General features: G+C 52.9%; 2 non-coding genes across 2 annotated transcripts in view; both read right to left on the bottom strand.

Moving 5' to 3' along the window:
- Positions 1 to 1,756, bottom strand: part of LOC124372034 — a 4,214-nt gene extending 2,458 nt beyond the window's left edge. Inside the window, exon 1 of the ribosomal RNA XR_006923298.1 lies at positions 1 to 1,756. This exon is cut by the window's left edge and continues 2,458 nt beyond it. This is a non-coding gene — a ribosomal RNA (large subunit ribosomal RNA).
- A 632-nt stretch (positions 1,757 to 2,388) lies between these two features.
- Positions 2,389 to 2,545, bottom strand: LOC124372038. The gene has a single exon (XR_006923302.1). It is a non-coding gene; the product is annotated as a 5.8S ribosomal RNA (ribosomal RNA).
- Positions 2,546 to 12,500: the final 9,955 nt, after the last annotated feature.

Raw genomic sequence — 12,500 nt, 5'->3', positions numbered from 1 at the left:
ACCGCCGCCGACCCTCCTACTCGTCAAGGCGTAACGGCCCGGACCCCGCGAGGGGACCGCCCACTTTGCCGTTGACGGCAGTAGTATAGGCACGACGCTACCAGCGCCATCCATTTTCAGGGCTAGTTGCTTCGGCAGGTGAGTTGTTACACACTCCTTAGCGGGATTCGAACTTCCATGGCCACCGTCCTGCTGTCTTAAGCAACCAACGCCTTTCATGGTTTCCATGAGCGTCGTTCGGGCGCCCTTAACTCTGGCGTTTGGTTCATCCCACAGCGCCAGTTCTGCTTACCAAATTGGCCCACTTGGTACTCTGGATCCGAACGCTCCGGCATCAAGAAGAATTCAAGCATGCCGGAGGTCTCACCCATTTAAAGTTTGAGAAATAGGTTGAGGTCGTTTCGGCCCCCAAGGCCTCTAATCATTCGCTTTACCGCATGAGATCGTCCTTCCGAGCACCAGCTATCCTGAGGGAAAACTTCGGAGGGAACCAGCTACTAGATGGTTCGATTAGTCTTTCGCCCCTATACCCAGCTCTGACGATCGATTTGCACGTCAGAATCGCTACGGACCTCCATCAGGGTTTCCCCTGACTTCGTCCTGGCCAGGCATAGTTCACCATCTTTCGGGTCCCAACGTGTTACGCTCTGGGTGCGCCTGCTCCTCGCAATGAGAACGAGACGCCCCGGAGTGCGGGGACGCCGCCACTCGGGCCGGCTGCAGTCCATCCTCCCTCGGTCTGACAAGTCAGGCCTTCAATTTCATTGCGCCTTTAGGTGTTTCAAGCACCAAATGACTCGCGCACATGTTAGACTCCTTGGTCCGTGTTTCAAGACGGGTCGGATAAGTACCTTAAACGTGACATCGCTGACCGGTGTTACAAGACCCGTCCGAGGACACGGCCGCCAACAGTTTGGCGCACGAAGAGCCGGGCACAAGTACCGTCATCCTGGTGAGCCGCAAGCTTGCGGACGGCCCGGACGCCCGATAAACGGTGGCGGTCCGACACCTGCGTTCCATACCGTCCGACGATCGGTCGGGCGACCGGGGTCCGGGAGCACGGTACGGGCAGAAGCTTTCCCGCGTCCCGGGCTACCGCCGGGGCCGTTCGACCGCCGTCCAACGGGTCGCGACGTCCTACTGAGGTGAGAAGTGCGGCCCACCGCGGCCGGCATAAACCCCCGCGAGCGCCGAGTGATCACCGAAACGACCCCGCAACGACTTGCGCCGTGCGGGCGTACGGTGCCATCTGACCCCGCGGGAGCCGACTCATGCGAGAGAGCGTGAATCTCCCCCTTTCGGTGTTTAAAGTCTTTTCCGTTTACCCCTGAACGGTTTCACGTACTCTTGAACTCTCTCTTCAAAGTTCTTTTCAACTTTCCCTCACGGTACTTGTTTTCTATCGGTCTCGTGGTCATATTTAGCTTAGATGGAGTTTACCACCTGCTTAGGGCTGCACTCTCAAGCAACCCGACTCTAAGGAGAGACCCACCCGACGCCGGCGACCGTCCTACGGGCCTGGCACCCTCCTACGGGCAGTGGCCCCATTCAAGATGGACTTGGACTGGCCGCCGAACACCGGGTTAGTTGGGCCCTCCCGAACACCACATTTCCCGGCCGGCGCAGCCGGCGGGATTCGGTGCTGGGGCTCCTTCCCGGTTCGCTCGCAGCTACTGAGGGAATCCTTGTTAGTTCTTTTCCACCGCTTAATAATATGCTTAAAATTCAGCGGGTAGACCCACCTGATCTGAGGTCGCAATCAGAGATGCAATTTATACACTTGCGCGTGTTCACCCGCTCGCGGACACGCCCTCCGAAAAGAGCGAAGCCGTGGCGGGCCTCGCGGCCCCCCGAAAGGGACACGCGCCTCCGGTTGCGTGAGCGCAGACTACGATCCGCCGAGGTGCCAGAACACGGTGAGCAGTTGACTATTTCACTGTTTTAGTTCGGTCACCACAGTTGAACATGGCGTGCGAGATCGAGAGCCGCGTCACTCACCGCCGGTCCCCTCGGGGACGGCGGGGGAACCGGAGCCGTGCCTTTCGCGCGACTCGCGGCTAGAACAGAGTGTTTTGCGTTGCCGCCCGTCTAGCTCGGTACTGTGCACCGCAGTGGTATTTGAGGAGATTGCCGAAGACGCGCACAAGTGCGCGTCTTGTGACAGTGCTCCCATAAAGCGTGCAGTTCGGGACGTCTCAGCGGGACGCACGTGGGTCCGCGCGGTCACCGTTGAGGTGGTACCGCACGGCTAGGCTACAAGGCCCGGGACCTGAGCGACTCGCCTGCCACCCACGTGATGCAGGGCCGCCGAGACCCATCGTACGTTAGTCCGCTTTCTGTGACAGTCTCACCGCCGCAAAGATGGTTGAACCGCAGTTCATGTTCTGCCGACCCTCAGACAGGCGTGGCCCTTGGAATAATATCCCAGGGCCGCAATGTGCGTTCAAATTGTCGATGTTCATGTGTCCTGCAGTTCACACGTCAACGCGCGTTTTAGCTGCGTTTTTCATCGACCCACGAGCCAAGTGATCCACCGTTCAGGGTAATCTTCATCAAGTCGCCGCACCTCGCGGTAGTAAGCGGTTCTTGAGTTGTTTGTGGACCGAGGTCCGTTGTTGTGCCGGACCGGTGCCTCACACCGGTCACGACACACTTATGGCAGACTCGCAGCATGGGTTGCCAGTGTACGCTTGCCCATGGTCACCCGGTAAAAATAGAAAAACACGGCTTGGTCACGGTCCAGTTACGACCGCCGTGCCCGGGAGCCGCCGACATTTCGGGGACAGGACGTGTCGCCGCCACCACAATCGCGACGACACCGTCCATGTCGGCGGCAATTTCTCGGGAACCGTCACGCCCGACTGACCCTGGTGTGACACCCTCCAGCCCACACGGCGGGAGAGTCGGGACCGCTTAATCCCGGGTCGCCGCGACACGGACACCGTCCCCCACCGAGCCGATACCCTCCACGTGAGCGGTAACGGGACACGGTGGTGGGATGGGCCGAGCCAACGGCTCCCTTTTCCCGGGAGGAATCCACCAAATATCCTGACCCGGTATGGAGACTGGAGGGACGGTCCGGTGACATCCACTCGCAGCGCGTCGTGAGGTTGCAGGCCTCACGAGCTGAAACACACGAGATCTGCCACACGACGCATCGCTCGGGCGAAGCGATGAACGACGTGCGGCGCTGCCCCGGTCCAGCACGCCTCAGAGCCTAAGTGCCGAAAAACCGTCTCGGGACACGCCCTTGGTTGTCCGCGTCCAGATACCGTAGGCCGAAACCGCGCAGAACTGGTCTGCAAATTGGTTAACCCGGTCTGGAGAGGCGCGGACGGGTAGTGTCGCTGCCAGAAAACTCTGACAAATACGCGGTCAGGCCGTCGTCCTACGGTCTGGTGCCGGGGTCCCCCCGTGTGGGGGGGTCCCGGGCCCCGCGCCGAAGGGCGCTCGAGCGTCACGATCCGTCAGTGGAGAGCTCTCGTTACAGTGCTACCCCCACTGGGAACCAACGCGTGGACGCGAACCGCGCCTTCCGCCGCCCTGCCCGAGAGTCCGCCTTGAGGAAGGCGGTCCCTGTCAAAGGCTGGGACGCGGGGCTCGAGGCTCCAGCGTCGCACTGCGCTCTCGGAGTCCGCTGCGGGCAGCGGTCACCGGGGGACGCGAGGGCGTCTTGAGTTCGTGGTGAACAAACGGGACAGGCGAGTCGACGCGTCTACAAGACGGCCCGCCGCGGAGAGTGAACAAACACTCCCCCAGGTATACTGGTTTTGCGGCTGTGCACCTCGTTGTGAGAGGACCGTTTGGTGTGGTTTGTCGCATCCCGCCGGACGGTTTCGCCTAAAAAGGCGCGTTTTACGATTCCTCGAGCCGGCCGGCCGACGAAGCACCTGGACAGAGCTCTACGCCGCCACTCCGGCGACGGAGCACACCTGACAGAGCTCTACGCCGCCACTTCGGGCGACGGAGCACCGACAGAGCTCTACGCCGCCACACTCCGGCGACCAGGGGTACCGGCGAACGCGCAAACCGTTGGTAAGGTGTACGCGCCGCTTTCCTCCTGCCGGGAAAATCGGACACTCGTGCTCGGATTCAGGAGTTCTCGCTTTCCGGACGCGGAGCGCGCCGCGCGGCCATGCCCGGCCGCGGCTCTACGCGTCTACGTACTCGCATCGGAGTAAACTCTGACTGCAATCCGGACGTGTGACGGCCTCCAGGGAATCACTTGACAGTGACACACACCTATTTTGCGGTTTGTTGGATACGGTGTTCCTCGGGAAGGGCTGCACCCCGACCCGGGGTACTTGCCGCCAACCGCGGTATTGCGGGGAATTGCCCCGACCCACTGTGCTCCCAGCCATTTAATGGGCCTCGGGACCGCCACGTGCGGCAAGGCGAAGCTTGAATCGCAAGTACAAGGGGAACCACAGTGGGACGGGATGCCGGCAACGCACGCTCAATTGCGCGCACCATCCTGCGACGCCTTATCGAGTCGCTGCACGACACTTTGCGGGGTTCGGTCGAGGCCGATTCTCCACGGGGTCAGTCGCGCCAGCCCACTAGTGACGCCAGGTGAAAGTCGCGCCTTCATCGCGACTGCGACTGTGCCCGTGTGGAGTTGGACGACCTGCCGTCCCGCGCGTACCGGCAATTCCGTCGCCCCGAGAACCGGGGCACGGATACGCTGTATTCCATGGCAAGCGGAATGCGCTCCGTGATACGAAGATCACTGCGAGCGGGCGTTGGGCCTGGGGGCGACTTGTCGCTACTTGTAGCTCCAGGGGACGCCCTCAGGCCGTTTTCACTGCTAGATAAGTCGGTTTGAGCACAACTGGTGTGCGGTTAGAGAAACTGATCTCGCTTAATCATCGGCCTCAGCCTCAATGTGTGCGGATCTCTCTTTCGGCTCGCCAACACGTGACTGCAGCCGAGCGGCGCCCGTTGCAACCGTGACACCGACACGGCCGGGCGCGCGCGTATTGACACAACTCGGTTGTGTGTAAACTTTTTAAGTAGTAGTCGATGCATCAGTCCTGTTGAACTGTGCCACAGGAGGGTAGTGGTTGCCAAGCATCCCTGAGGCAGTGCCATCACTCACTGCCGCTCTTTAAAAAGAGCAAATTTCTCGGCCCGCCATGCGGATTTTTATTTGACTGCGACCGTGTGAAGACGTGCATCAGTTCCGGCCCGCGGTGCCGTTGAACTGTGCCAGCAGGGTAGTGGTTGCCAAGCACTCCCTGAAGCAGTGCCCAACTCACTGCCGCTCTTTAGAGAGCAAATCTCGGCTATGCCGGATTTTTATTTATTTTTGTGTGAAGAAGTGCATCAGTTCGGCCCGCGCGGCCCGCTTTGAACTGTGCCAGCAGGGTAGTGGTTGCCAAGCACTCCCTGAAGCAGTGCCTACATTCACTGCCGCTCTTTACAAGAGCAATGTGTCGGCCCGCCACATCGTGACTGCGACCGTGAGAACACAACTCGTGTGTTTTTGGGGGGCAGTGCTCGCTCAGACACTGCCCCCCTCTTCGGGTAAGTGGTTGCCATAAGCACTCCCGATCCTGCGGCGGCCTCTCTCGTGCTCGCGCGCAGGTTGGTGTTTGTTTGTGCACCTCTGTGCCACATTAACACGTTAATGATCTTCCGCAGGTTCACCTACGGAAAACCTTGTTTTCGACTTTTACTTCTCTAAATGATCAAGTTTGGTCATCTTTCCGGCAACATCGGCGACCGCACGAGGCGATCGCCGCGCACCAGTCCGGAAGACCTCACTAAATCATTCAATCGGTAGTAGCGACGGGCGGTGTGTACAAATGGGCAGGGAGTAATCAACGCGAGCTTTATGACTCGCGCTTACTGGGAATTCCTCGTTCATGGGGAACACAATTGCAAGCCCCAATCCCTAGCACGAAGGAGGTTCAACGGGTTACCCGGGCCTTCGGCCAGAAGACACGCTGATTCTTCAGTGTAGCGCGCGTGCGGCCCAGGACATCTGGGCATTCACAGACCTGTTATTGCTCAGTCTCGTGCGGCTAGAAGCCGCCTGTCCCTCTAAGAAAGAATTTAATTCGCCGGTAGCAACTATTGTGGATACCGGAGACGCCTAGTTTAGCAGGCTAGAGTCTCGTTCGTTTATCGGAATTAACCAGACAAATCGCTCCACCAACTAAGAACGGCCATGCACCACCACCCACCGAATCAAGAAAGAGCTATCAATCTGTCAATCCTTCCGGGTGTCCGGGCCTGGTGAGGTTTCCCGTGTTGAGTCAAATTAAGCCGCAGGTCCACTCCTGGTGGTGCCTTCCGTCAATTCCTTTAAGTTTCAGCTTTGCAACCATACTTCCCCCGGAACCCAAAAGCTTTGGTTTCCCGGAAGCTGCCCGCCGAGTCATCGGAGGAACTTCGGCGGATCGCTGGCTGGCATCGTTTATGGTTAGAACTAGGGCGGTATCTGATCGCCTTCGAACCTCTAACTTTCGTTCTTGATTAACGAGGACATACTTGGCAAATTGCTTTCGCTTAGGTACGTCTTGCGACGATCCAAGAATTTTCAACTTAACGTCGCAATCGAATGCCCCCGCCTGTCCCTAATTAATCATTACTTCGGATTCTTTAAAACCAACAAAAATAGAACCGAAGTTCCTCTATTCCATTATTCCATGCACAGTATTCAGGCAGAATCAGCCTGCTTTTAAGCACTCTAGATTTGTTCAAAGTAAACTGCCGGCCCACCTCGACACTCAGTCAAAGAGCACCGCGGCGGGATTGAATCGGCGGCCGGAACCCTCGGGATGCTTCAGGCGGACCCTACACACCGCCGGGAGCCCGGACCGCCACCGGCAGGACGTCCCACAGGACATGTCAGTTAACACCGCGAGCGATGAACCGACATCGTAAGACACAGATCCAACTACGAGCTTTTTAAACCGCAACAACTTTAATATACGCTATTGGAGCTGGAATTACCGCGGCTGCTGGCACCAGACTTGCCCTCCAATTGGTACTCGTTAAAGGATTTAAAGTGTACTCATTCCGATTACGGGGCCTCGGATGAGTCCCGTATCGTTATTTTTCGTCACTACCTCCCCGTGCGGGATGTGGGTAATTTGCGCGCCTGCTGCCTTCCTTGGATGTGGGATAGCCGTTTCTCAGGCTCCCTCTCCGGAATCGAACCCTGATTCCCGTTACCGTTACAACCATGGTAGGCGCAGAATCTACCATCGACAGTTGATAAGTGTCAGACATTTGAAGATGCGTCGCCGGTACGAGGACCGTGCGATCAGCTGAAAGTTATTCAGGTCACCAAGAAGTGCGGGGCTGGTGCCCCGATTGGTTTTGATCTAATAAAAGCGTCCCTTCCATCTCTGGTCGGGATTTGTTTGCATGTATTAGCTCTAGAATTACCACAGTTATCCAAGTAATGGATTGTACGATCCAAGGAACCATAACTGATTTAATGAGCCTTTTGCGGTTTGCCTTAATGTGGCTTGTACTGAGACTTGCATGGCTTAATCTTTGAGACAAGCATATGACTTACTGGCAGGATCAACCAGGGAGCAGCGGAGTATACTGGATATCTCGTCTGCGCGGCATTAACACAGATGCCGTAATCGCACGGGCGGGAGCAGCGCGCGGACAAGCCGCGGCACGACCGCCCGAGAGTTGTGAGAGAGTGGAAGCCGCTCGGTCCGGGGTCAGCCGCGCTAACGCGCCGCGCCGTAGGAAGAAAACGCCACGAGGTTTAAACCACGCCGCCCGAAACGACGTGGCCCCGTCACGGACCTACGCGCCACGACGCGGGCCACTGCCCGGGCGGCTCGGGATGATGATTCGGTTCGGTACTCGGTGCGAACACCGGTCCGAAAATCATTTTATCGAGGCTTCATTTTAAACTCACTTTCAGGGTCTCCGGTCTGCGACCGGTTTAGCCCTATTTCTTGGCTAGAAACACGCAGGTTCGTTTTGCTTACGCCCGGTGAGGCGAAGTGTTTACCCATAAGAGAGTCGGCACGGCCCGAGAAAGTCGCTGGCGGGACCGTAGGCCGCCGCCATATCGAGCTACTCGAGCCGCCCGGGAGTTGCGCCGCGTGTGAGCTGCGTCTCGGCGGTCACTGAGGACGTCGGCTGGCCGCTGGCAAAATGCTCTTGGGTTCGAGGACAAGCCCCGAGATCGGTTAGCGGCCGCCAGAAGCGGCCGCTCCGGAGACTGATTCTCGGGCTTCGGCTACTTCAAAAAAAGTATAAAACGAAGTAAAAAAGCCAAAAATTCGATAAAAATGGCTAAAAACCATCTTTAATACGTTGTACAGGCCCCTACTGTACTTTGGGAGGGTTACGCTACTTTTTATCTTTTTCAAACCTTAGGACACCACCACCTCCCTATAAGAGTACTGGAATTTTCATGAGACGTTCCGTGTGTAACGTCTCGCCAAAAAACCCCCGGAGTGCATATCGGTTTGAAATTTTTTTTTACAATTTTTTCGAAAAACCTCGGATTAATTGTGTATTGCAATGTTTAAAAGAATAAAAAAGCTCTTGGCGTGTTTGTCGAAAAATAAATTTATTTACCGAGATACGGGCCTCCAAAGAAAGTTTGGACTTAGAAAAAAGTCGGGAACGGACTTAGAAAATTTTCGGGACTTAGAAAAATTTTCAGAGTCCGAGTTTGTAAAATAAAAATACCGATGAATGACCAATGTGGGGTGTGGGCAGGGAACTTAGTTGAGCATATTACGGCCTCTTGGATTTTTGGCCGTAAAAAAATTTATTTACCGAGATACGGCCGGTCAAAGCGAAATCGGGACTTAGGAAAAATTTCCGGAGGTTCATATCGGTTTGCTTCGGATGTGAAAAAAAGGTATAAAACGAAGTTTAGAAGAAAGTTGGTGAAAGATAAAATAAAATAGACCGTGTTACCTACATTTTAAAGTAGGAGTTTGATTTTTAAGATTTAAAAATAAAAAGTTACGGGACTTTGAAAATTTTCGATTTTGACACCAAAGGTGGGACCCTTCTCAAAAGTGCATATCGGTTTGGTAAAACATGAATTTTCTCCGAAAACGGCTCGATAAAAGTTTATGAAACTTTGCAGTTCGACTAGAATGGAATTCTTGGGCGTGTTTTAAAAGTATAAATTCAAAAATCAATCGACGGGTTTTTTTTTGACAGGCCGCCGAACACAACTCGACACCCGAAAAATTCCGGTCGGCCGAGGTGCATATCGGTTTGCAAAAGTGCGGAAAAACCGAGAATGGCCCACGTCTCGGTGCAAGAGGGACACTTAGTCTGGCCTAAAATGTCTCTTGGTGATTTTTCGACAAAGTCCAAATTATCGAGTTACGGGACTTAGAAAATTTTTGGGACTTAGAAAAATTTCCGGAGGTTCATATCGGTTTGCTTCGGATGTGAAAAAAAGGTATAAAAACGAAGTTTTAGAAGAAAGTTGTCGAATGATAAAATAAAATAGACCGTGTTACCTACAATTTTAAAGTAGGAGTTTGATTTTTAAGATTTTAAAATAAAAAAGTTACGGGACTTTGAAAATTTCGATTTTGACACCAAAGGGGTGGACCCTTCTCGGAGGTGCATATCGGTTTGGTAAAACACGAATTTTCTCGGGAAAACGGCTCGATAAAAGTTTATGAAACTTTGCAGTCGACTAGAATGGAATCTTGGGCGTTGTTTTAAAAGTATAAATTCAAAATCTATCGACGGGTTTTTTTTTTGACAGGCCGCCGAACACAACTCGACACCCGAAAATTCCGGTCGGCCGAGGTGCATATCCGGTTTGCAAAAGTGCGGAAAAAAACCGAGAATGGCCCACGTCTCGGGCAAGAGGACACTTGTCCTGGCCTAAAATGTCTCTTGGTGATTTTTCGACAAAGTCCAAATTATCGAGTTACGGGACTTAGAAAATTTTTGGGACTTAGAAAGATTTCCGGGGTTCATATCGGTTTGCCTTCGGATGTGTAAAAAAAGTGTATAAAACGAAGTTTTAGAAGAAAGTTGTCGAATGATAAAATAAAATAGACCGTGTTACCTACATTTTAAAGTAGGAGTTTGATTTTTTAAGATTTAAAATAAAAAAGTTTACGGGACTTTTGAAAATTTTCGATTTTGACCACCAAAGGGGGGGACCCTTCTCGGAGGTGCATATCGGTTTGGTAAAAACACGAATTTTCTCGAAAAACGGCTCGATAAAAGTTTATGAAACTTTTGCAGTCGACTAGAATGGAATTCTTGGGCGTGTTTTAAAAGTATAAATTCAAAAATCTATCGACGGGTTTTTTTTTGACAGGCCGCCGAACACAACTCGACACCCGAAAATTCCGGTCGGCCGAGGTGCATATCGGTTTGCAAAAGTGCGGAAAAACCGAGAATGGCCCACGTCTCGGGCAAAGGAGGACACTTGTCCTGGCCTAAAATGTCTCTTGGTGATTTTTCGACAAAGTCCAAATTATCGAGTTACGGGACTTAGAAAAATTTTTGGGACTTAGAAAGATTTCCGGAGGTTCATATATCGGTTTGCTTCGGATGTGAAAAAAAGGTATAAACGAAGTTTTAGAAGAAAGTTGTCGAATGATAAAATAAAATAGACGTTGTTACCTACATTTTAAAGTAGGAGTTTTGATTTTTAAGATTTAAAATAAAAAAGTTACGGGACTTTGAAAATTTTCGATTTTGACACCAAAAGGGGGGACCCTTCTCGGAGGTGCATATCGGTTTGGTAAAACACGAATTTTTCTCGAAAACGGCTCGATAAAAAGTTTATGAAACTTTGCAGTCGACTAGAATGGAATCTTGGGCGTGTTTTAAAAGTATAAATTCAAAAATCCTATCGACGGGTTTTTTTTTGACAGGCCGCCGAACACAACTCGACACCCGAAAATTCCGGTCGGCCGAGGTGCATATCGGTTTGCAAAAAGTGCGGAAAACCGAGAATGGCCCCACGTTCTCGGGCAAGAGGACACTTGTCCTGGCCTAAAATGTCTCTTGGTGATTTTTCGACAAGTCCAAATTATCCAGCTACCGGACTTAGAAAAAAATTCAGAGGTGCATATCGGTTAGAAAAAGGTGCATATCGGTTATCGGAAAATGGATCATATCGGTTATAAAATGGTTCATATCGGTTTGAAATTGGATCATATCGGTAGAAAACGTTTGAGTGCATATCGGTTTGATAAGGTTCATATCGGTTTGAAAACAGTGCATATCGGTTAGAAAAAGTGCATATCGGTTTGAAAACAGTGCATATCGGTTTAAATTTCAGTGCATATCGGTTTGATTCTGGACTTGGAAAAAAGGTCGGACTTTGAAAAAATTAGGGACTCTGGTGTATTATTCCGCAACTCGGATATTGGCCCGAGAGAATTCTGAGATTTTTTCATAAAAAAAGGCCAAACACCGGGCCATGAAGACTCGGTATTTGGCCTGAAAGGTCTTGACGACATTTTAAAATGTCGTGCAGAGTCGGTGGAGATTATTTATGACAGATAAAACCTGCCCGTTAGCCGCCGTGCAAGTGTGACCGCAACGATTCGTGCTACTTGTCAGTGTTGCGGGGACTTGTAATTTTTTTCGCCCGATCCGTCCTTATGAATTGATTTTTCTCCTATAGAAAGTGTTCAGGAATCATTCGTCTCACTTGTGGGGCGGCCAGCGCGGCGGTTTATCTATCTAAATATTCACCTCCGCGCGCGGCCGTGTGAGTCGGACTCCCCTCACCGGTGGGGTAACACTCCGAGTGAGGGTGTGTGTCGACAACCGGGACGGACATTCGCGTCTCCTGTTGTACACACCGCGTCCACCCTCGGTGCAGTCGTGTTTCGCCGGCCTTGTTTGCCTCGCGGACTCCGTCCTCACGCCGCGTGACCCGGGACTGCCGGTGTGTCATCTCTGAGGAGCGAGATCTGGCAGGAGCCCGGTGGGTTGTCACCGGGATTCGGAGGAGCCGTTCGGCGGCCGGCTTGTATTTTATCTTAACGTTTTCAACTCTCTCTTGTCGCTGGAAACGCGCACACACCGTTTTTTTTTTTTTTGCCACACCATGTTCCTGTGGACTTGTATTTTATTTTTTTTACAAGTACCGAGAGATCGGTACTTTGATAAATTTTCAAATAAAAAAAGGCCGCGAGCCGGGCCCGGCCGAGAATAAGGAGGACCTCGGCTCACGGCCTCTCGGGGTGTGCGGAGTCACGTGAACAAGAGAGACTTTGTCTTGTTTCGCGAGCTGTTTTGCATCGCTACCGTCAAATTCCTTGTAGCGCGGACCGTCCGTGGACGGAAAGCGCGCGAGCGAGCCGGGTCACGAGGAAGGAGCCCGCGCACGCCGCCAGAGTTTTTCAGCTATACATTTTCAGGCAATGTGGTGATTTTTCATCAGGCTCGTGCCGCATTTTTGTCCTTCGTGCACTGTTTGTGTTTACGTGTTTTCAAGCAGAATTTCGCCGCGCCGGTGCTCACCGCTCATAATGCAGTCAAGCACCGCTACTGAGCGAGTCGTTTAT

Source organism: Homalodisca vitripennis, unplaced genomic scaffold, assembly GCF_021130785.1.
Source record: "Homalodisca vitripennis isolate AUS2020 unplaced genomic scaffold, UT_GWSS_2.1 ScUCBcl_1703;HRSCAF=5658, whole genome shotgun sequence".
Lineage (NCBI taxonomy): Eukaryota > Metazoa > Arthropoda > Insecta > Hemiptera > Cicadellidae > Homalodisca > Homalodisca vitripennis.
The sequence above is the reverse complement of the archived record's forward strand: the minus strand, read 5'-3'. Positions and strand labels throughout refer to the sequence as shown.